Source organism: Tursiops truncatus, chromosome 7 (assembly GCF_011762595.2).
Source record: "Tursiops truncatus isolate mTurTru1 chromosome 7, mTurTru1.mat.Y, whole genome shotgun sequence".
NCBI lineage: Eukaryota > Metazoa > Chordata > Mammalia > Artiodactyla > Delphinidae > Tursiops > Tursiops truncatus.
In genome coordinates, this window is record NC_047040.1 from 82,497,278 (window position 1) to 82,521,464 (window position 24,187).

The 24,187-nt window shown below is 36.8% G+C and overlaps 1 long non-coding RNA gene across 1 annotated transcript in view; it reads left to right on the forward strand.

Moving 5' to 3' along the window:
• Positions 1 to 24,187, forward strand: part of LOC141279095 (uncharacterized) — a 185,539-nt gene that overhangs the window by 40,187 nt on the left and 121,165 nt on the right. Inside the window, exon 3 of the long non-coding RNA XR_012332851.1 lies at positions 4,600 to 4,666. This is a non-coding gene — a long non-coding RNA (uncharacterized lncRNA). The remainder of the gene's footprint in view (positions 1 to 4,599; positions 4,667 to 24,187) is intronic.

Here is a 24,187-nt window from a genome sequence, read left to right on the forward strand (position 1 = left end):
AAATAACTCAATTTCGTTTCTTTTTATGGCTGAGTAATATTCCATTGTATATATGTGCCACAGAATTGTGTTTTGATGGGAAACTATAAAGCTAAAACCAAAAGAAACAGTACATAAACACTGTAGTCTAGTCAGTAACTTTATCTCTCAAGGGAGTATCGGTTAACAATTCTGAATCTGCTTTTCCTGTGTACTGGAGAGGTGGATGATTAGAATCATGTTTTTCTCATGTATTTTGTAATTTTTATTTATAGACTTATTTTGAATGAATTCTTTTTCTCTGTACTTACTGTTTCCTATTTAGGTTTTGGGTTTTTTGTCTTTTGGGTTTTTTTTTTTTTTTTTTTTTTTTTAATCTCAACTCTGTCCTGGGACTAACAAGTCCAGAACCAGCCTTATATTGTTGGCTCAAGCTTCCATCTTATTTGGGGGACATTCTGGATATAGTCTCCAAGGCTGAAGACTGCTTGGCCAGGTGCTGGCTACAAAGCTGGTCTGTTTACTTCATCTTTGCTTGGTGGTCAGCTTATTACAAGACCTAGACTAAGACAGAAGACAGCTTTAGCTTCTTTTCATGTCCATTCACATATGGGTGAATCTTGTTCCAACTCCTCTTTTCATAAAGTGAGTCTGTGTCCAATCCTTTACTGGATATGGAACACTTAGTCCTTAGTATGTTGGAGAGAATGAATTCCTACCTGTCTCTGCTTGCTTCTGGAATCAGAGCTCAGCAGGCCAGAACCTTGATCCCTGCATTGCTTTAGATTTCTCTTTCATTTCTGCTCCATGGAGATGTGTGTGTGTGGGTGTGTGTGTGTGTGTGTGTGTGTGTGTGTGTGTGTGTGTGTGTGTGTGTGTGTGTGTGTCTTTTGAAATTTTTGTTTTATATTTTATATACTGTTTTGTGTAGTAAAGTCTAAAAATATGAACTGCAATCTGACTTGAAATTTCTTATTCCCTTTGAGAGTAGAATTTCAAATTTTTTATGTATCCTGCACATTTTTTTTAAAATTTATTGCTAAATTTTTAATCTATAAACAATATTAGTGTGATCTCTCATCTATTACAATTTCAAACTGGCCATTGTGCAAAGGAACGCTATTGAATTTTATATATACGTATTTTTTTTATAACCAGGTACCTTAATTTTTTTTTCTATTTTTCTTACATTTTTATAGTATATTTGCTATTGTTTATATGAATGAAATTTTAACATCTGAAAATAATGACAATTTTGCATATTCTTTTCTAATGCCTAGACTTACTTTATTCTTTTGGGTAAATGTATTAACTGTAACTAAATGTACTAACTGTAATTTCAAGAAGGATATTGTTGTCTAATTCCTAACTTCAGTGAAAACAATTCAGTTAATGTTTCTCCATATTGTATGACATAGCATCTTTTTATTTCTTTAGGTCCACTAGATTGTAGATTAATTAAAAAGTAGTTTAAAACCTACAATCATTAAAAATTATGTGTGGGCTTCCCTGGTGGCGCAGTGGTTGAGAGTCCGCCTGCCGATGTAGGGGACACGGGTTCGTGCCCTGGTCTGGAAAGATCCCACATGCCGCGGAGCAGCTGGGCCCGTGAGCCATGGCTGCTGAGCCTGCACGTCTGGAGCCTCTGCTCTGCAACGGGAGAGGCCACAGCGGTGAGAGGCCCGCGTACTGCAAAAAAAAAAAAAAAAAAAAAAATTATGTGTAACTTAAACTTCACATTTTAACTTAAGCATTCATTTGTCACACTTTTGTTATAGAATCAAGTCTTCTTATTTGAATATGGGCTACTGATTGGAGATTTACACCCTCTTTAGCATAAACCATGCCCATAAAACATTGCATAGAATTTATGTTTTTTAAGTACCTGGCATTTTAAGATATTTATGAAGTAACATGATTCATAATACTTCTAAACTATGACCTTACCCCAGCCATTATTGTTTTCTGAAGTACTTTAATTGTTCATACTTATTGCATCATTCCAAAGAATTTAACTGAATTTTCTTAGAAACACTAACTCTTTTTTGACATATATATATATATATATATTTTTTAACATCTTTATTGGAGTATAATTGCTTTACAATGGTGTGTTAGTTTCTGCTTTATAGCAAAGTGAATCAGCTATACGTATATTCACTTATAACACTTATAACTTAGTGAATATTCACTTATAACAAAGTGAATCAGCTATACATATACATATATTTCCATATCTCCTCCCTCTCCACCTTCCCTACCCCACCTCTCTAGGTGGTCACAAAGCACTGAGCTGATCTCTCTGTGCTATGTGGCTGCTTCCCACTAGCTATCTATTTTACATTTGGTAGTTTATATATGTCCATGCCACTCTCTCACTTTGTCCCAGCTTACCCTTCCCATTCCCCGTGTCCTCAAGTCCATTCTCTACGTCTGCATCTTTATTCCTGTCCTGCCCCTAGGCTCTTCAGAACCATTTTTTTGTTTGTTTTTAGATTCCATATATATGTGTTAGCCAACGGTATTTATTTTTCTCTTTCTGACTTACTTCACTCTGTATGACAGATTCTAGGTCCATCCACCTCACTACAAATAACTCAATTTCATTTCTTTTTATGGCTGAGTAATATTCCATTGTATATATGTGTCACATCTTCTTTATCCATTCATCTGTTGATGGACACTTAGGTTGCTTGCATGTCCTGACTATTGTAAACAGAGCTGCAGTGAACATTGTGGTACATGAGTCTTTTTGAATTCTGGTTTTCTCAGGGTATATGCCCAGTAGTGGGATTTCTGGGTCATATGGCTTTTCTAGTTTTAGTTTCTTAAGGAACCTCCATACTGTCCTCCATAGTGGCTGTATCAGTTTACATTCCCACCAACAGTGCAAGAGGGTTCCCTTTTCTCCACACTCTCTCCAGCATTTATTGTTTGTAGATTTTTTGATGATGACCATTCTGACTGGGGTGAGGTGATACCTCATTGTAGTTTTGGTTTGCATTTCTCTAATGATTAGTTTTGTTGAGCATCCTTTCATGTGTTTGTTGGCAATCTGTATATCTTCTTTGGAGAAATGTCTATTTAGGTCTTCTGCCCATTTTTGGATTGGATTGTTTGTTTTTTTGATATTGAGCTGCATGAGCTGCTTGTAAATTTTGGAGATTAATCCTTTGTCAGTTGTTTCATTTGCAAATATTTTCTCCCATTCTGAGGGTTGCCTTTTTGTCTTGTTTGTGTTTTCCTTTGCTGTGACACTTATATTTTAGATTGTTGTAGCTTCTAATACTTATGTGGTTATAGCTCAGTGTATACAGTGTTTTGTAACATAGAACTTCGTAAATATTCACTTATCAAGTTGAAGCAAATGTGTATTAACCTATTGAAGATTAGTCTGTTATCTGCCAGTAGTTGTAAATCCATGATTACTAATTTCTTTTTTAGAGAGAAAGCTAAGCAGTTATTATTCCTGGAAGCAGACCAAGTAGATGTCAATTAAATCTTCTTTTTAAAATTCTGTATATTTGTCTCCCCAAGGAAGGTCATAGCAGTCCGAGTTTACTTTTTAAAAATTAGAAATGTCTATTGAATTTTAATATATTCATTATTTTAATTTTGCAATGACAGTGTGATTTTTCTCTTAAAGTGAGCTGTATCATTAATGTTCTTAATATTGAGCTATGCTTGCATTCTGTCATATTATCATTTGAATTTTATTGTTATAATACATTAACATTTTAATAAATTTGACTACATTATTTTTTTTAATATACACTGAAATCAACTTGCTATCATTTTATTTAGGATTCTTGCATTGAAATTCACATGTGAAACTGGTCTACATCTTTGCAAACTGCCTTCTTCATAATTTGGAAATTTTTATAATCTACTGAAGACTCATAAACTTAAATGACATTATTCTTTGAATTTTGTCGTGGATGGGATTTTCAAATAGATGTTTCCTACATTGAGAAGTTTCTTATTAATTGACAATAGCATTGGTATCAATCATCACCGCCACCTATTTCCACTCAACCTTCCTGACATTTCTCCAATCTCCAGTGGGGAGCTTCTGTCTCTTATTCCTAGAGTAAATAAATGATGAACAAAATGAAATATTATACTATATATCATCTGCTGAGTAAATGGTAGGGCTGGGGGTAGATAGTTTTTTATTCCACATAGACACACACACTCTCACACACGCTTTCTCTCGTATCGTAACAGAAGATTAATACAAATTGAAATCATTACTGAGGGCCTTTCTCTCCAGTGGCATTAGGTACATGATTTTCTACTGACACTAATGGAACCTCAGTGGATTTATCTCAGGAAATTGATCCTAAGGATGGCAAACTTTGTTTTTCAAAATTGTTCTACTTGAGAAGATTAAATTTTCTTTACACAGGAGGTAGATTTAAATAAACATATGAAAAAAGGAAATGATAAAGTTCATGAACATTTAGATAAGGATGCATCTTGATCATTTCCTTTCTCTGAAATGAATATTCTATTAAATTTATTTACACACTCATTCAAACTGTACTTTCTTTGTGGGTTAATCAGTTCTTAGATTATTAAGCATTTATAATCTTTTTTCATCTACTCATTTTTTTTTAGATAGAGACGGCAGCTGAGGACAGAGGGGATATATGGGCATATTCAAGTTATTAGCAATGTATTAGAGGTGAGAAATGCTTTTGAAAAAATAACAAGTGGATATACATCTAGCTATTACATTTCTGTTTTGAAAATCAAATATTCTATTATTGGCAGATAATTTTCTGCCTCTGGTGTAGGTGTATAATTTCTTATTTTTTGAGGTTGGTAAACATTCCTTAAAGTGATATTTTTATCTAAGTGCCCACATTAATACCTATATTTATTTTAGAATCAAGCATGGTATATTACCATGCAGACTTCCTTTTGCATTTTTGTTATGAGACATTATTAAACATTTCATGTGTTTTAAATTATTTATAATGCTACACTCAGCAGCATCTTAAACTATTTGCTGATCTATCTAGAAATTGCATTTCTGATCATGGTCTGCATGCTCAAGAAGGGGGAAAAAAACTTTATTGTGGTCTTTAAAAAACAAATAATGAACTGAATTTATAAAATACAAAGGAATCAGATCCTAATGTGAATGAGGGTAACTTTCAGAAAAAGATTGTAACATAGTGATAACAGATTTAAGTATAGAAAATAACCAACAAAGCTACCTTGTTGTCAAACCAGTAACAACAAATTTTGCCAGAGATTAGTTGTTAACAAAGCTATGAAAAGAAGACATTTGACACCTTGTGGTTTTAACAGAAGAAAACAGTTGAACCAAGAGTGGAAATATTAAATATTTTTTTAGTATTACTTAAACATTAGAAAGGACATTGAATAATAAAATAATCTTTCATTATTAAGCTTCTTTCTCTTTAGGTTTATTAACATTTTCATATTTGCCATAATTCTCTTAAGGAAATTGCCAAGCACTTTCTTTAGCTGAGCTAGCTTGGCTTTAATTGATCTGTTTTCTGGTTTCCCCAGTTTATAATTAATAGCATGAAAAGAAAAACCCATTTGTACTGCCCATCCCCGAGTAGCCATGGCTATATAATGTAGAACAGTGAATAAATATATCTTTACATTTTCATTCAGAAGTCTGGCAATAATGACTTAAGTCTGTTGTCTGGCACAACTCCCAAGTACTTGTAAAGAGACCAAGATCTCTGAAAATGATAGGTCCTTTCCAACACACCGTGCTGAAAATTTTGTCAGTTGTAAAACAGTTGTTAGCCATTGTGGGGTTTGGGGCAACAGGGATTTACATGACTATTGAGATAATTCTTTTTTAGAACTGTGTAGGGTCTAGCCAGCTGTTCTTGGCAACATTTTAAACAGCATTAAGTTTCCTGGGAATGCCAAGGATCAGGTCCAGGGGAGCTGACTTCGTCACCATAATTATTTCCAAGCTTATTCTGTTCCAAAACAAAGCAACTTGAGGACAGGTCTGTTGTAAATTTTCTAAGACTGCTTCACATGCAAAGTCCTTCACACGCAAGGTCTCTTCCAGACACATGTGTTTGGACCAATTCAGATATGGTTTCTTTGAGTTTTGCTACTTGGCACTGTTACTATAGTCTTGGTCAAAGTCTGAAATTTCAAGATTTAATAGTCATAGGGGAATCATGGCCTCAAATTCACTGTTCCATTGTATGAGAGATGTCAATATGTGAGCCTGTCCAAAGAATGGGTACCAACATTAAGGACAAGAATTGCTTCATATCAGCCCCAAACAGTCGTAAATGGTTTAATTTCTATGTGTGCACATGGGTGGAGAGGAGGAAATTGAGTCCCCATTGATCTTAACGTGTATGGAAAGAGTGACTATTCAATGAACTTTATAATATGCTTAACAACTTAATGAGTTTTAGAATGAAAGGAATCATGTAAATCATTGCAGGTTCACTGTTAAAGTTCAGTGTTCTTATCAGATTAAACTGCCATGACCCCGAAAGAAGTGACTGGAGGGACCACATCATCTCACTTTTTATAGGTGAACTGTAAACTAATCACATCCATGGAATACCCTGTCCCATTCTTCCCTCCCTACCCCCACAATTCCAGGAAGGGTTTGAAAAAGAACCCAGGTATTTGACAGTGCATGCTGGGTAAAGACTTGTCCTCCAAACATGTTTTCATTTGTTTTTTAAATGGCATTTTTTTAAAATACATCCTTATTGGAGTATAATTGCTTCACAGTGCTGTGTTAGTTTCTATTGTACAACAAAGTGAATCAACCATATGCATACACGTAGAGGTTTACAAATTTCACACGAGTGGATGAGACTCAGATCTTATATACCAGCTCAGGCAAACTTTGTGCTTATGTATTACATAATAGAGCAGTTTGGTTTGCAGAACCTGATTTAGGCATAAGTCTTTAAAGGACAAGGGGTGCATTTATTGGAGACCTAAGTGTCAGAGCTGGAGGCAACTATAGACAACATTTGCCAGTATTTTTTCAAAGGCAAATAAACTGCACAGAGAAATTATGTGACATGGTTGGGTCATAGAGTTATTCAGGGCTAGACCTAGAGTACAGATCTCCTAACTCTTGATGATGTTTCACTAGATTGGGGAAAAAAAAAAAAATCAGCAGGGTTAGAAGCAGCATGAAAGTAAAGATCCATTTTTTGTTGTTGTATTTAGTCAGGGCATCTTTATAGAGTGCTTTGGCCATCTCTCTGTAGATATTCAGGATATATACTTTCTTGTGGAGTCTCTGTTGCAGTGATTTGGGAAACATACAGTATTTTCAGTGAACTTTGTTTTCTTCAGGTTGATGATTTCACTTTGTTTCCTTGTAGTACTTCATTACAGAAGGTCATCTTTCAAAATTTATTTTTTTAACACTAGTAGAAATAACTTTTATGATGTAGCCAACTTGAACTCCAGGATTTATTTATTTCAAAGGAATTGGTTCACAATAGAATTTACACTGTATTATGTATTAAATCTATTTGATCTATTTTTTTCAAAAGTTCAAGGTCTTTTTGTATCTTTCTGTTAAACTTAGTTACACACATGGCCCTGGTAATTGCCTCTGAGGGCATCTGTATTTTGAAGTATGTAATGCAGTCCACATATATATCTGGTAAGCCATAGAATTTTGCGCTCTTGTGTAATATTGTAATTTTTTTTTAATGATAGCCAAATGCTTTAGAAATGCATTGTCGGATATGGCAGACACATATTTACATTAAATTAAATTAATTTAATGTAAAAATATGGCTATTTAAATTAGAATTAGTTAAATTTAAATAAAATTTAAAATTTAGCTCCCAAATCACACGAGCCACATTTCAAGTGCTTAGCAGCCACACGTGGCTATAGCTCTGTATCGGGTAGCACAGACATAGGACATTTCTATTATCACAGAACGTTCTATTGGACTGCTCTTCTCTAGAAGAATTAGTACTCTGTCCCAAGATCCTTGCATTCAAAATGCCTCCGATACCTGAAGAACCACATATCAATTGGTAAATATATCAAGCATGTGATTTTTCTGAAATATTTTAATTCATGACACATTAACACTTTTGTGCTATTTTGTTGACCTTGTCACTTTCTAGATGTGCAGTTTTGAAAAATGTACTCCCTGTGTTTCAATTCCCATCTTTTAAAATAGAGAACATGATATTTGATAGTATTGTTGTGAGAATGAAATGATATAATTCAGGTAAAGTGCTCAGCACATTATCTGGTATAGTTTAAGTACTTAATAATCAGGAGGTCCTCAAATTACTGCCCTTCCCCAATATACACAAATACTTAGTAACTGTTAATGAAAATGTTTATATTATGACACCTTTTCTTAGACTACTCTGAAGTTAAAAAAGCAATGAGGGATTCTGAATAACAGAAAATGATTAGAATCTACGTCTTAAAGCAGTCATCATCTCCATTGTATTTTAGTAATACCTTGAACGTTTTATTTTCATACTTGTATATTGTTTAGTGACTGGGCCTAATTATAGCTTATATTTGGGGAGTAGAGTTTGTGTATATGGGAGGGTATAAAAATTAACTTTACTGTAGATTGAGATTGTTTTAAAAGCAATGTATCTTTGCTGATGTATATACATTTGAGCCAATTCCATGACAGTAGTTGCTATAGACTGAATGTTTGTGTCTCTGCAAAATTTATATGTTGAAATTCTAACCCCCAATGTGCTCATATTAAGAAGTAGGGCCTTTGGGAGGTGATTAGGCCATGTGGGTGGAGTCCTTGTGAATGGAGCTAGTGCCCTTATAAAAGCCCTAGAAAACATCCTTACCCCTTCTGCCCTGTGAGAACACAGAGAGAAAATGGCCCTCTGTGAACCAGGAAGCAGACTGTCACCAGACATCAGATCTGCTGGTGCCTTGATCTTGGACTTCCCAGGCTCTAAAACTGTGGGTAATAAATGTTTGTTTTTTTTTAAGCCACCCAGTCTATGGTATTTTCGTTATAGCAGGCTGAACAAACAAAGAAAATAGTGTAGGATTTTGGATAATTCATTAACATGTTCTTTCTCAAATAGCTCCTTTTATTTCTCAAGGTACCTCTTTGTGAAAAGGCATTGATGGATGAATGAATAAAGAGAATGTGGTGTGTGTGTGTATAATATATAATACATATATATATATATATATATATATATAAAATATGAATATGATTCAGCCATAAAAAAGAAGGAAATCCTGCCATTTGTGACAACATGGATACACCTTGACGGTATTATACTAAGTGAATAAGTCAGGCAGAGAAAGAAAAATACCTATGATCTCACTTATATATAAAATCTAAAAAGAAAACAAACAAACAAACAAACAAAACCAAACTTACAGATATAAAGAACAGATTGGTGGTTGCCAGAGGCGAGGAATGGGAAATGGGTGAAGTGGGCGAAGGTGGTCAAAAGGTATAAACTTCAGTTATAAGATAAATAAGTCCTAGGATATAATGTATAGCCTGGTGGCTATAGTTAACGACACTGTATTGTATTTTGAAAGTCACTACGAGAGTAGGTTTTAAAAGTTTTCATCACAAGAAAAAGAAAATTGTAACTATGTATGGTGATGGAGGTTAACTACTCTTATTGTGGTAATCATTTTGAATTGATATACATATCAAATCACTATGTTGTATACCTAAACTAAATACAATGTTATCTGTCAATTATATCTCAATTAAAAAAAAACTAAGGGGGTGGGTGGCAGTGGTGGTGGGATGAATTGAGAGATTGAGATTGACATATATACCCTAATATGTATAAAATAAATAACTAACAAGAACCTGCTGTATAAAAAAATAAATAAAATTCAAAAAAAAATGAGAAATAAGCCTGATATGGAATTGAGTCTTAGGAAAGTTAGGTAACTTGCCATGGCACAAGACAAATAAGACAAATAGGCGGTCCTAGAATTCAGACCAGGTGTTTTGCCTCTCTTCTTAACATCAACCATAGCCTGAAATACGTTTCATGTTCAGTTTTGGATTCTGGGCATCATAAAACTATTCCTTTTTAACTCTGTTGGCTTAAACATGCATTTTCTCTCCTTATTAATATGTTCTGTGGTTAAAAAAAATTCTGAGCACCTTAAAATGACATAATAGAAGTACTTATTGTCCTTGAATTGACACAGATTTGCATACAGCTTGTACCTTTTTATGTTATGTTGAATAACATAAAAAACCTGCAGACTTGTCTATAGGAATGTTGGGCATTGGCTCCCTTCATTAATAGATGGTAAACAATCATTTGACTTGGAGGCTTGGGACCGTGCTCTGAATCAGTATCATTGCACCCTTTCTATCCTCTGGAACTTTATAATGTTGCAGATAGGTAAGAGGATTTTCAACCTATTTACTTCCAGTATTCTAAGCTTCTAAAATCTTAATCTTCTAGGAAGCCATTTTTAAAGATGCATGGACGGAGGATGCATGTGTGGTGTCTTATACTCAGGCAAATCTTACATTCTCTTTGGGCATGTATAATATTTCAGTATGGAGGCAGAAGGCAGCAGAAGAGTTCAACTTTGTGAATTCCACAGAATGTACTATATGGGATTTGCATGATGGTGTGAACCCATGGCGTCCATGGGGTGGGGCAATGATAATTCTATATTGTAAAACTTTAAAAGATAATTTCTACTGAGTGACTTTATTAGCATACTACTTCTTAGATAATATTTGTTAATCCCTTAAATATTTTCGAAGTGTTTTTACACTCATTTTCCTACTGTATCTTTATAAATGCTCTGACAAGTAAACAGAACAAATCATATTCTCTGTTTTAGAGTTGAGAGCAGGGACATTGTTACTTGTCCAATATAGCAATGCTGGGAATTGGGTAGAATTAGAACTTGAACCCAGGTCTTCTGACTTTTTCTTCTAGACTTTTCTAGAGATAGTGATAATGTAAGGGAACCAAGCAAGGGCTCTTTGGAGGCTGCACTTTTGTCTAAGTACTGAAAGACCAGCAGGAGAGATGATTTTGGCCATAGGAACTTTCCAACGCCACTCAAATTGTAAGATAATTTTGCATCTTCCCCCTTGTTCCTTCCCTATTTCATTAGTGGTAGCTCCTGGAAAAATGTCCATGTCGTCAGTGTGACAGAAAGTCTCTCTCAGACTTTTTATTTCAACAAAGTTTTCCCTGAGGGATATTCAAAACAATCATTTGCCCTCTTGGAACACGTATCAGTTAAGATTCTTGAAAATTCTTGTTTTTCTCAGAGATGAGGCCCTGCAACTATCTTAAAGAAACCCAGAGTTTTGTGGGAGAATAATATTGAACAGAGAGAGGGAAGTGCAGCTTGTGAGTCATAAATATTTACATTTCGTGGAGGATCTGGGTAACATTAAGAGGGTTGAACAGCACGACTTTATGTGAGGAGGTGGCGGCACATTCTCTGAAATAGCCGAGGTGTTACTGCTCAGGCCTCCAGCAATAATATAAATAACTTTCTGAAAGGTATTTTCTCAGTTGTTCAAGCCTCCCTGGGTCCATTTAAATCTCTTTTTCAGCTTTGATTTATCCTGCTTTTGTCATTTAAGGACCATGGTTCGATCCACCCCCATCATTTGGGGGAATTTTAACAAATTTCCATAGCATAGACCCAAATACATGAAAATTAGAAATATCAAGCAGAACATTCATTCATCTATCTGTCTTCAGCTGAATTGCTTAAAGACTGATAATAAACACAAAATAGAATGTACTGGAACTTAGTATCATTTAAGAACACTTCTGGGGGGCTCTTTGTTTGACTAGGATTCAATTAGAATTTTAATTTATCTTTGTTTTATTTGCATAACAAGGTTATGAATGATGAGGCAGCTAGAGCCAGACGTGTTGGCTCCCAGGTTTGCAATTCAAGTAGGGAGTATTTTGCAAGAGAGAAAGGGAGGGGGTGAGAATTTACTCTTTTTATAATATGCATAGCTTGCTGAAACCTGAGTTTCCTAGATTGTCTTCCTTGAGTTCCCATATCTGTGAGAATAGAGAAAAAGCGGGAGGTTGCACAGCAGACTTGGAGAGCAGATTAGCTTTCTTAAGTGGGGTGAATACATCCCCAAAGCAGGAACATTCCCATGATGCCCAGCTGCTAGCTGGTGCTTCCCTGTGCTGCAGGCTGTCTGCAGAAAAGAGATACACTGATGCAGAGGAGTATCATAGGCTAATATTTTCTAACATCTTCTTCATTCAGAAATGGATAATAGTTGGAAATTGCACTCTGACTATTGGAAATTGACCATGACTGTTGCCTCAAAGACACAGACAAGTTTGTGTAACGTAGGTGGAATTTCTCCTCAGAAATCTTTTATTCCCATTTAAGTCTCCAGCCTGCATTCTAACAAGGGGTCTCTGACCCAATTGTGGCACCCTCCTGGCTGTCTTCCTATTTCTGTGGAGTCAGAATATCTGGGGCTTTCATCACTGGGTAGGTATATTTTGAAAAAACTTTTTTAAGATTTTGATATGCTCCTCATTGCTTTATGTCTGCCCAGATTTACCTGTCTAAATCCCATGGCTCTAAGCCCTAATCCTAACATTTAACTTGTAGTTACTGCTGGGAGCTGAACCTGCCTTAATGGACTGCCCCTTGGGTCAGTACTTGCTTCTTTAGTAGTGACCATCATAACTTTGTCTCAAAGAAGTGACCAGGAGCTTCAAGAACATGGGGGGACCGTGAGGGAAGGTATATTTGGTGGGGAGCATTTTGGGGGCATTCTAAATATCACATAAAGGTGACCACCTATTCTAACTAAGCATAAGATTGTCTTTGCACTAAACTTTGAGGTCTAATATATTGATAAAATTATTGAAAGAGCAGACTGAAATGTGATTGCCTTGGTTTATCCAGCCTGAGGCAAGGGACCTAACTGGAAATTGCCATTTGGCTTTCCAATCCATTAAAGACCTCTAGATTTGCCCTTTGCTGCCAGTTTCACTTTCAATTTCACCTTGACACTTGTGTTAATTTTGTTTAGGAAACCCAGTTACCAAGCTTCAGATGAGATGGAGTTAGAAGTAGATATGCTCAAGCTGTATTGAACCTTAGGAAAGCAAAAGCTGTTCTTCATCTGGGACTGTCTGAGGAGTGACCGCTCTTTTTCTGCTATTTCCCAGCCAGCAGCCACAGTGAGGAGTCAGGGGGGTTCTGACTTCTGCTGTCAGCATCGCCTCTTTCCCCTGTGGCTAAGGCAGGCCTCTTATAAAGCATCTCAGATGCCACGCTGTGATAGCTCAGGTATCAGCAGGAAAGGAAAAGGGGGAACAATTCCTCTGGGCTATCAAAGTACTGTTTTCTTTTTCACCTTGGTGAGCATCTGAAAGACATGCCTAGGTTTTCACTCTTGGGAAAAGTGATCCTCTATGCTGATCTCACTTGAGATAAGGGAAGGCATTGTCCCCTGTCCATCTGTGTCCTCTTGTTTGCTGGAGATAGTTCTGGGAGGACAAGGGGAGACAGAGACTAAGATCCATGTTTACTAAAGTATGATACACAAGCAACTGGTGGCACGCAAAATGACTTCAGATGGTACCAAGACAACCTTTTATGTATTATATTGAAAACAGTTATACATTTATTTTTATAGCAAATTCTAATTTCTGGTAAATGAAATGAATTTGTAATTTATCGTTATAATGGAAAATTCCCTTTTAAAATAAATTTAAGTTTAAAAAGAGAATCACTTTAAGGAAAAATTTTAGAGGAATAATAGTGTAATTTGTATGCTGATAGGACAATATTTATGAAGTTTGGTATGTGAATGACTGAAGCTTAGGAAATGTTGACTCCTACAGGCCAGGGCAGAGTGGACCCAGAGAAAAAATAATTGGGAATTTCTTAACTTAATTTTTTTTTTTTTTTAATAAATCTGTAGGCCATGAATGTTATGTGGAGGTTAGCAGTTTGATGCTTCATGGTCTCTCGAAATCTTAGTTCTTAAAAGATGCCATTATTAGAAATAGTGTTATGAAAGTAAAACCCACAATGTGGATTTTAAAAGGAGGAAGAGGTCATGACCGACTCTGGGCTTTTAATGTTGGGTCTTGATTATTCTATTGAGTACTTAAAGCTCATTCTGAAACGTTGAGCTGTGAGAGCCCATTTGGTTTCCCTGATTTAGTGCCCCTAAATCCATTCATCTCTAGGCCTCGAGCTAATACTGTTTTCCTACTTCCTATTCAACTGTCCAGTTCCCTGGGAGTCTTCCTGAAATGACAAATAGTAAAATGCAAATGCTATTATTTGGTAATTAGAAGAGAAGATTTACAGAGAAGAAAATAGAAATTCAAGCTTTGCATTTATTTATTCATTTAAAAATAGTTCTAAAAGACTTTTACTTTTTTTGGAGACACTCATATTGAGGAAAACATTAGGGATGATGCAATACAGCCATCACTTCCATTGTGGAGAGTATGTTGTTAACAGGATCCGAAATACAACATTAATATGGTTTGGTGGGAAGAGCTTTGGAGTTAAGACATAATGTGGATGTGATTCTTGCTTCTTCCTACTTCTAGCTATATGATCTTATATGTATCCCCTGTAAGCCACGATTTCCTAAACTATGAAAGGGGGAAAAGCAGTATTTGTCTTATGTAGCTGTTGTGGATTAATTTAGGAAAGACATAAAAAGAGCATGTCGTGTAAATGGTGTACTTTTTTCCTTTACCTTTTCCTGTAAGTGAAATCTCTCAATTTGACTCTTTATTTTATACTGATTGATTATATGCTTTTATTTAATTGCTTCTTAGTTCTGCCTCCATAAATCCATTATGGTAGGGACAGTGTCTTCCTGCTTGTATTATCTGCAGTGTTAGGCTCAGAGTCAGTGCTCAATATTCACAGACTGATCAGAGGAGGATAAGGTGACTTGGCTTAGGAAGCTACATTCTCATAACTTTGTGGACTGGACGAGACTACTCAGATCTCTTAGAGCAGTGATGTGTCTCTGACAGGTAGTGAAACTTTGTCAGGGAGTTGATCTTGCAAGGCAAAGAGATTCACCATCATTTCTTAGCACGGTTTGGTGCCCTGGGCAACTGGCAGTTTCGTTTAGGCATCTAACTTCAATCATGTCTTGCAATTTGAAGCCTCCTTCTCTTATTCTGACTTTCACAGAGATAGTGAGCATTTAATCAGTGTGTTTTGCAAAATGTTTCTTTAGTATTCTTGAAACCTATTATTGTTACCTTACCTTCTTTCTTTTATTTTCCATGCACTGTAATTCTAGAGAAACCAGTAGTATTGAATCTGTTTTCCAGCAACTCACCATCTTATTCAGGATTCAGTTATTATTGGTATTGGCTGCAGTGAAATCAGCTGTTCCAATACAAAGAAATATTTGAAACCATGCATCTTTTGAGAATTAGTTGGGTGGGAGAGGCAATGTCCCTAGGCAGTTGGAATAATTTGTTTCTGTTGTAAATCTGAAGTTTTGAAGTCATCTTGTGATTAAACCTCGATTTACTGAGATTTTTAAAATATGAAACATTTGCTGAAATGTCTTTAGAAAGGACTTTCTAGGTTTGCTGATTTCCTATAAACTTAAAACCAGTTATAGGATCTAGTAGTTCAGAGAAGTCATGTAACTTGTTTTAAATTTACCACATTCTCTTCTATATCCATTTAGACAAATTATTTTATCCTCTCTATCATGGTTTATCCACCAAATATATCTGGAGCAGGTTTAGCTGTCATAATTTCACTAATAGATTATCTTAGAACTTTTCTTGCATCCTGCAAATTTATGTGAATAACTTTTAAATGTTTACAAAAAATTACAAAATAAAATTTCATTGCTACAGAATTATCTGTCACTGTGTCTCCTAATAGACCATACTCTCTGTGAGGGTAGGGACTGTGTCAACTGTTTTAACTTTAGTGCCTTATACAATGCCTGGCACTGAATATTGTTGAGTGAATAAATAAAGGAATGAAGAGAAGCTAAGCATCTGAAGTGAATAGCTCTTGGTAGATAGTTTTCTCTGAGTATAGGCTGGTTATATATGTGTCCAGAGTTTGGAGCTGTTTGTGTCTTAGTTTTTACAAGTTGATTCTGGGTCAGAGTGGTCAGATCAGGGGAAGTACTAAAAGCTTAGGATTAATTTATTGTCTTCCAAGTAATAAATTTTTATGAATGTCTAGACTTTTGGGGGGAACAATGGAATTGATTGGACTCAAATCAACAGATCTAATAATGCATACTGTGCATCTAATAGTGTACCATTTGTGCTAATATCTGGGGATACAGACTGGCTATGAGCATCCTTGTTCTAGGTGGTTTGAAGGTCACATATGACATATTTCTTGGATTCAGCTATCCTGACATAGGTTTCTAGGCGAAATCTGGCTCAAATGGATCATGCCTTAAGTAGCATGGATGCCATAGGGAAGAACTCCAACTTGCTCAGGTTCAAATTCTGACTTTACCATTTTCCAGATAAATCGTCTTTGTCAATTTATTACACTTTTGTACTGTATCTGAAAAATTGTGACAAATTTCAGTTTGCTTTTTTTACCTCCCTCAGAGTTTTTGTGAAGATAAAATGAAATAATCCATATAAAACCTTTATTCATTCATGTGGCACATAATTACATCTCAGTAAATGTTAGAAGCTATTATTATTATATTAATATTATTATAGCCTCATGAAGATATGGAAATAACCAAGTTGTTATTTGGTGAGTAGAAAATAAAGACTTTCAACTATCTTTAAAACCAAGGTATCTTATACCAGCGGTCCCCAACCTTTTTGGCACCAGGGACCAGTTTCGTGGAAGACAGTTTTTCCACGGACGGGGGTGGGGGGATGGTTCAGGCGGTAATGCGAGCGGTGGGGAGCGATGGGGAGCGGCAGATAAAGCTTCGCTCACCGCTGCTCACCTTCTGCTGTGCGGCCCCGTTCCTAACAGGCCACGGACCGGTACTGGGGGTTGGGGACCCCTGATCAATGGGTTGATGATCTTCCATGGTTCCCTAATCAATGGGTTGATGATCAGTCTCTTTCATTTTAGTATAAAGTCCTTATAGACCTGCCAGATTTTAATTGCCTTTGACTTCCCCTCATCTGGTATGGTGATTGTCACATGGCAGCTTTTCAATAAATATTTGGTGAATGAGAATGAGTGAAACGTACACAGAGTTTTAGAGTGTTAATGCCCCATCCAAAATACCCACGGTCCTATTTAATGCTGGATTTTGTTCTGTGATAAGATTTTAGAAGTCTTTAAATGTTTTTGTTCAAAAGTAAAACAAAGAAAAATAAATCTTCCTAAAATATAATTGGCCATGTGTATTTTTGGAAAAGAACTACTACTGTGTTTGGATGGGAACAATCTGTACATTTTCATAAATATGTCACATATTTGAACTATAAGAAAAAAAAAGGAAAAGAAAAATTCAATCTCCTGACTATTGTTTCAAATTCCATCCAGTTTAGAGACTCTTTTTTTTTTTTTTTTTTTTTTTTTTTTTTTTACCACCTCTGGTAAGTGTCAATTGTGGTGCTGGTGTGGTAGCAACTGGATGGGCTAAGACTTGTGCCTTAATGTATAGCTAGTGTATAATATCTGGTAGTTGCTCAATGCACCTAGCCTTCCATGTTTACCAACTCCACTTGTGCCTGGTGGGTTAAATGTGAAAAACTCTAGAACCAAACATATCCCAATTCCCCTGGGCTATCTGCTTTTAATAGTGGGTTCACATATAGCTGCACATATTTTCTCTAAACCCTTAGGGATAATAATTTCAGACACTCCTTTAAGCATGCCTTTCTTAAATTTCCCTCACATTCTGTCACAAATGAAGCCACCTGATTACAATCTTCTTTTCATGGTTTGGATAGATATCTCTTCTGTCCCATCCAATTGCTCTCCCTGCTGCTCAGATGCCTCCTTTCCTCTTCTGTGTTCCTGCAGCTGCCATTTTTTGGGTTCCTTTCTCTGCTTTTGCTCTCGCTCAGACCTTAACTTCAGGGTTGAGGAAGTTGTCACAGTGAAATCTCTAGACTTCTCTGACTGGCGTTTGAGATCATTTCCCAGCCTCTGTAATATAATAGGAATACAATCACAAAATTCCCATAAATTGATAAAAGTTAAAATGAGTATAGGAGAAATAATATATTACATGCAAGTAAACAGATAAAACAGAAGAGAGAAGAAGAGAAGTCTTCATAATTTCTGCTTCTCCTGAGTCTGCATGCAGGCTGTCATGCAGGCTGTGCAGACATCACCACTTATGGATCTAAACACATTTGAGTGAAAACTTCCATTCATCAAAGGAGTGTCAGTTAGGAATTGTGTGACTACACACAGGGTAATGCTGTCCCCTATGTTAGTTAACGTTCAGGAAACACTAGTGTTAGAATAAACACCAAGATTTCAGTGGCTAAACAAATAGAAGTTTATTTCTTTTTTATTTATTAACAATGTAGGTGTCACGACTGGTCCATGGGGCTTGAGGGATGAGGCTCTACTAAAAGATGTCAAGCATGAAATCCAGGCTTAGGTACTTCCATCTTCTACATGTGTTTTCCAGTAATTAAAAACGTGGAGCAAGTTGCATGGGAGATTTTTCTGGATCAAGTTTGGAAGTGGTGGACAGCAGTCATTTTTATTAACATTCCATTGGATGAAACTCACTCATATAGCTACCCCAATAATACAGAAGCTGAGACATATGTATAGGAAGAAGAAGAAACAAATACCTATTTGCTTACAAGTTCTGTGTGCCAATAACCACCCCCAAAGTTCCTTCTTAAGCATAAATCTCAAGTCTGAATTATTTCTTTACTTTATCATCTAAATGGTAAGTTGAAAAACAAAGGGAGAAAAGGAACCATTCTGATAAACAGCTAACATTTTGATTAGTTTTTCTATTCAAAGGTCATACTCAGCCCCTCCCCAAAGGAGAAAATTAATAGTACTATTTAGGTGTTGTTTCCAGGTCAAAGTCCATAATTTCTGAGTGATTAGCAGTTCTCTCAGTCAGGTACTGATGTGGCTCCATGAGTTCCAGTCACCTCTAACAAAAAAAAAAAAAAAAAAGAAAAAAAATATCTTTCCTCTACCAACAGATATACAATACTAGATCAAGGACAGGGTAACTGCAAGAAAAAATCCCTTTAGAAAAGGGAAGGTTAGAAGGCCCAGTGGGTGGTCAGTGGTCCACTTCAAGGATGGAATCTTACTGGACAAGCATTGTGAGGACACCCTGCTCAGCAGAGGAGGACATTTCTGAGCAGACCTTGGATTCACTCTCATTCCCTTTTTATTTGTTTTCTTCCGTTCCTGATCTGCCCTTGAAGTCTTCTTCCTTGACTTGAAGTTCTTATTTTCCCTGTTCATGTGAAGTGAGTCATTGCTAAGTCTACCTTTCTTGGGAGAACAGCTTTTGCAACCTGTTCCCTGTTAGTGCAAGTTTGGGGTGCTAAGACTTCTTTTATGGGCTAGTTTTTATTTTCGTGGCCAAATTCACGGATTTTTTTGGTACTACAACTCCTTAAAAACTCACGGGATTTGTGCACTATATGCTTACAAGTTAGTTTCACGTGCTAGTAATCATCAACCAAAGTTCTTTCTCATATATATAATTCTCAAGCCTGATTTATCCCATTGCATCCTCATCTTAATGCCTCTTTCTCTCAACTTGTGGGGGCTGTTTTCAGGTCATTTGAAACAATTTGAGTCCTTTGTGGAATTGCTAAGAATTAATGGGCCTTTTCCACTCAAAGCCTTTTTCCATTTTACTTAGTACTTTCTGGGGTTCTGAAGCTGTTGGCTTTTTCAGCCTTGTGAGCCTTCAAATTTTTGCATTCACTTTAATCCTGGAAATTTACCTAGAACTTCTTAGTCCTTGCCTTAACTGCAGTCTTCCTCACAATAACTTGCTATAGGCAGTATATAGCAAATGATACACACTAACGTCTCCTCTCTTTTCAACTGTTTCCCCTGGGACTAGTCTCAGGAGCCTCCTGATCAGCCTTCCAGATTGTTGCATACAGCAGCACTTTTTATCAACTGTCTTGCCAAGACAAAACAGGGTTCTCTGACCTTCTAGCCATCCACCACCTGAGTGCTAACCCAATGCCAAATATTGGGGGTTTTGTTCCAACAGTATCACACTTCAAGTAGGGTAATGGTTAGGATTTAGGATAATGTTAGCTGTTGTAACAAATTAGCCCCAAATTTCTTTGACTTCATGTATTAATAAGTTTATTTCCTCTTACATGAAAAGTCAAAGTTGTTGTTCCTCTTTGGTGTGTGTGGGTTCTGCCGATCATGATCATGCAGAGAGACTCATGCTGAGGGAGGTTTTGCTCTCACTTACCTTCAATGTGTGTCTTCCAACTTTGCTTGGAATTTCGACTTTGGCCTTGCAGAAGTTGGAAGAGCATGGAGATGTACACAAAGGAAATTTATGTGGACCAGGTCTGTAGTGTGTTTGTCCCTTTCACTATGCTCATGCAACTACATTTAACACTAAGAGAGGCTGGAAAAAGTAATCTAGCTGTGCACTTGGGAATCAGAGAAGATGGATTTGAAGCATAGCATTCGCAATCTCTGCTCTAGTGCCTTAAACAAGTTTTTCTTATGTACAAGAAGTCTCAGAGTAGGTTGTTGAAAGCTGGTGTGCTGATCCTACGATGACAATAGAGACCGTTTTTTCTCCCCTACTCCCTTTTCTTCAAAAAAAAAAAAAAAAAAAAAGCCCTCGCCTGAGATTTCTGGCAATGACTTATCGTCCAGACCTGAATTAAGTGACCATTGTTAGTAGCAAGGGAGGCTGGGAAATTGGAGATTTTAGCCAGGCACATTTCTCCTCTGTTTAAAATTGGTTCATTTAGTATGGATGCAGAGGAGAATGACATTGGGTAAGTCATTAGCAGTGTCTTCCTCAAAGCATAATATGATTTCCATATTCTAGGGAAACATCGTTCCCTGTACAGACCTCTTTTTCTCTCAGGAAGTAGCATATAAAACACTCCTATCTTCTAGAAACATTCAGAAATATATATTTGAAATAAGTCAGTACCTTGCACCGTGCCTGGAACATAGTAAGTAGTTCATTCTTTTTTTGTTGTTTTTGCTTTTGTTTTATTTTGTTTTGTTTTTTGGGTTCGCAGGCCTCTCACTGTTGTGGCCTCTCCCGTTGCGGAGCACAGGCTCCGGATGCGCAGGCTCAGTGGCCATGGCTCACGGGCTCAGCCGCTCCGTGGCATGTGGGATCTTCCCGGACCGGGGCACGAACCCGTGTCCCCTGCATCGGCAGGCAGACTCTCAACCACTGCGCCACCAGGGAAGCCCAGTAGTTAATTCTTTATCGGAATAGTTAACCAAATGAGTAAATACATCAGTACACCTGTGTGACGGAGGAGTCAAAAGTAGATGTCCTTTGACAACTGTCACCAGCAAATGTGCAAGTCCAGCTATGTAGTGAATAGAGTGAGATTGTTACTGTCTATATACAAACCATTTCCCCTAGATGTTTCTTATTTATGAGGTAGTTTATGCCTTCTAAGTCCTTAACAATTTGCATTCAAGTTTCTTCTCTCTCTTTTATATTCCTAGAGAAAACTTAAAAAAAAAAAGAAAAACTCAAACAAAACCTCAAAGGAGTCCATAAAAAAGAAGTCACCCAAAAGAGTGAAAAATATATTTAGTAAAGAACTCTAAGCCTCTAGAAGGCAAGGACTGTATTTGGGGGCGGGGGGGGGGGGGCTGGCAGGGGAAGAACACTGTTATGAAACCAATAAAATAAAAAGTGAACTTATTTTTTTCTTTTGACTGAAATAGATTGATTGTGCAAACACTGATTATTATCCTGCCTAGAAAAATTTGTCTAGTCAGAAATAGCAAATGCCATGACTACATGTCCATGAGTCTCTCTCTTTTTGTTTTATCTGGTGGTTAATACATAGAGGGACAGGTACGTGAGAGGTACATGCTATGTGCCACTGTTGATGTGGCCAAAGCCACTTCACGGTTTCACTTTGGAAGCCACAAAAGACTTCCTGTGATGTCAGGCAGCCTGTAATAACCCAAATAATGGCCCCCAAATGCACATCTCTGACGTAAGCTGCCATTATCAAGCGATAATTATTTCTTCTTTACAGGAGTCAGCCTGCCAATCACTCTGACATGCTTTTAGTTTGTTCAGCAGTACACGTTTTTCTTTTGCTTTTCCAGGGAAAGTCTCTGACAGAGTTCGTTACTTTCAGTGCCCGTCACTGCCTTGTTGGAAGTCTGTAGCATCAAAGTGAGAAAAAAGTATCTTGACAAGCTCACCTCTCTTTGTGAATCCCTTGGACACTTGGGCACTGGTGTGCTCTGAATCCAGGATTGTGCTGGGGAAGCAGTAAGCTGATGGCTGTGGAATGTGCCCTTGGAAATGGGATGTCCCGAAGGTGGGGAATTTCAGCCTGGTGTTGGCATTGAAGAAGATCTAAGCAAATTCCTCCCAGATTTATATATAGAGATATATTTTTCCTAAAATTAAAAACCTGCATTGTGAAAATTCTTGTAGGAAAACAAAACAGGAAAACATTTTGACTTAGCTTGTCAGGAAACATACAACTTATTTCAGGTTGTTTTTTTTTAAAGACGCATATTTTAAAAATATAACAAAAACAAAATTGAGACGAATTTTAACACCTGCTGGATAGGGAATTTAGAGTATTGTTTAAAAATGGACCTACCTAGGGGTTATTATGTTTCTCTTGCTTTCTCTGGCTCCACAATTCCAGAACAATACATACATTAAAAACTTTGTTCTGCTTCATAGAAACTAGCCTTTCTCTGTTAAACTTTGTGTTTTGGAGGTGCCGTATGTATCCACCACGGATATAATTTCTGATTCTCTGGTTCCTTTTAAAAGTCGCTATTGTAGTTGACACAGCTTGCTTTCATCCTCCAGGGTATTCTGTAGATCTCATATTTCCTTAACTTTTGCCCCAGGCTGCTGAGTTTTTGAAGAAAATTTTAAAAGTTGGTGATATAAATTTCAATTTATTTCCTATCGTCCATGTTTTTTTTTCAAAACATAAACATATACATTTTCTTGTTTTGTGTTGTGTCTTATTAATAGGGCAACATGATGCTAGGTGCCTGCTATTTTAACTCTTTTCTCCCGCCTACTGGGAAAATTACCTGTATGGAATAATGGTACCTTCATTCATACCACGAACAGTAACACCTGACAACTGGGAGGTACACTTCCCTCCCTCCCATTCTCCATATCCACTCAGTTATCAAGGCCTGTGGATTTTTACTTCCAAATGTCTTCATAATCTGTTCCTTAATAGATACTTGCTGCTGTATTCTTGGTCCAGTCTAACATCACTCTCTCAGCTAGACCATGGCAATAACTTCATTACTGACCCTTGTTCATATTTACCTCATTCAGCATTCAGCCAGAGTAGTCCTCTCTAAATGCATATCGAAGATGTCATCTTCATGCCTAAGATCTCTCAATGACTTTATCTAAAGACATAGACAAAAATCCTTAACATAGTCTAACAGGCCTGCATGTCTTCATTTCATTCTTCTCCTTCTGAACTTGTGTCTTTCTTGAAAATAACCTGCTTCTTTGCCCCTCAAGGCCTTCTTGCTTTTCCATTTTTTTTGATCTCTCTTGTCCCTCTGACGGGAGCTTGAACCTTGTAAATTGACCTTAAACATTTATGTGACTTGTATAGTGGTCATGGAGCTGTGGGATTCCGAATCTTCGGTTTATAAATATCTCTAGGCCTTTTTGCTTTGCTTCCACTAGGTGCTGTGCAACAAACTGGCAGTCCTGCCCTTTGGATGAGTCCACACGAGTTACTTAGGTGTCTTTCTTTAAATCTTGAATGTTACACAAGCCCCATCTGCCCTGGCCTAAGAAACCAGGACATGTTACTCCAGTTGATGATTCCTAATTGGAACAATCCAGCAAATGAGTCTCTAAAAGTGTCATTTTGGGGACTGTATAATGTGTCTGCTGGAGCTGAGTTTGTTTACACTTTGCCAGTGTCATCATTTACAAACTTCAAAAAACACATTGACAAATTCCCTAGCTGTTTTGGCAGTGCTTCCATCAATCACCCAACTAATAGCACCAACATTTCTCCTGGGCTATTATAGTCACTTCAATCGCTGCTGCTTCAGC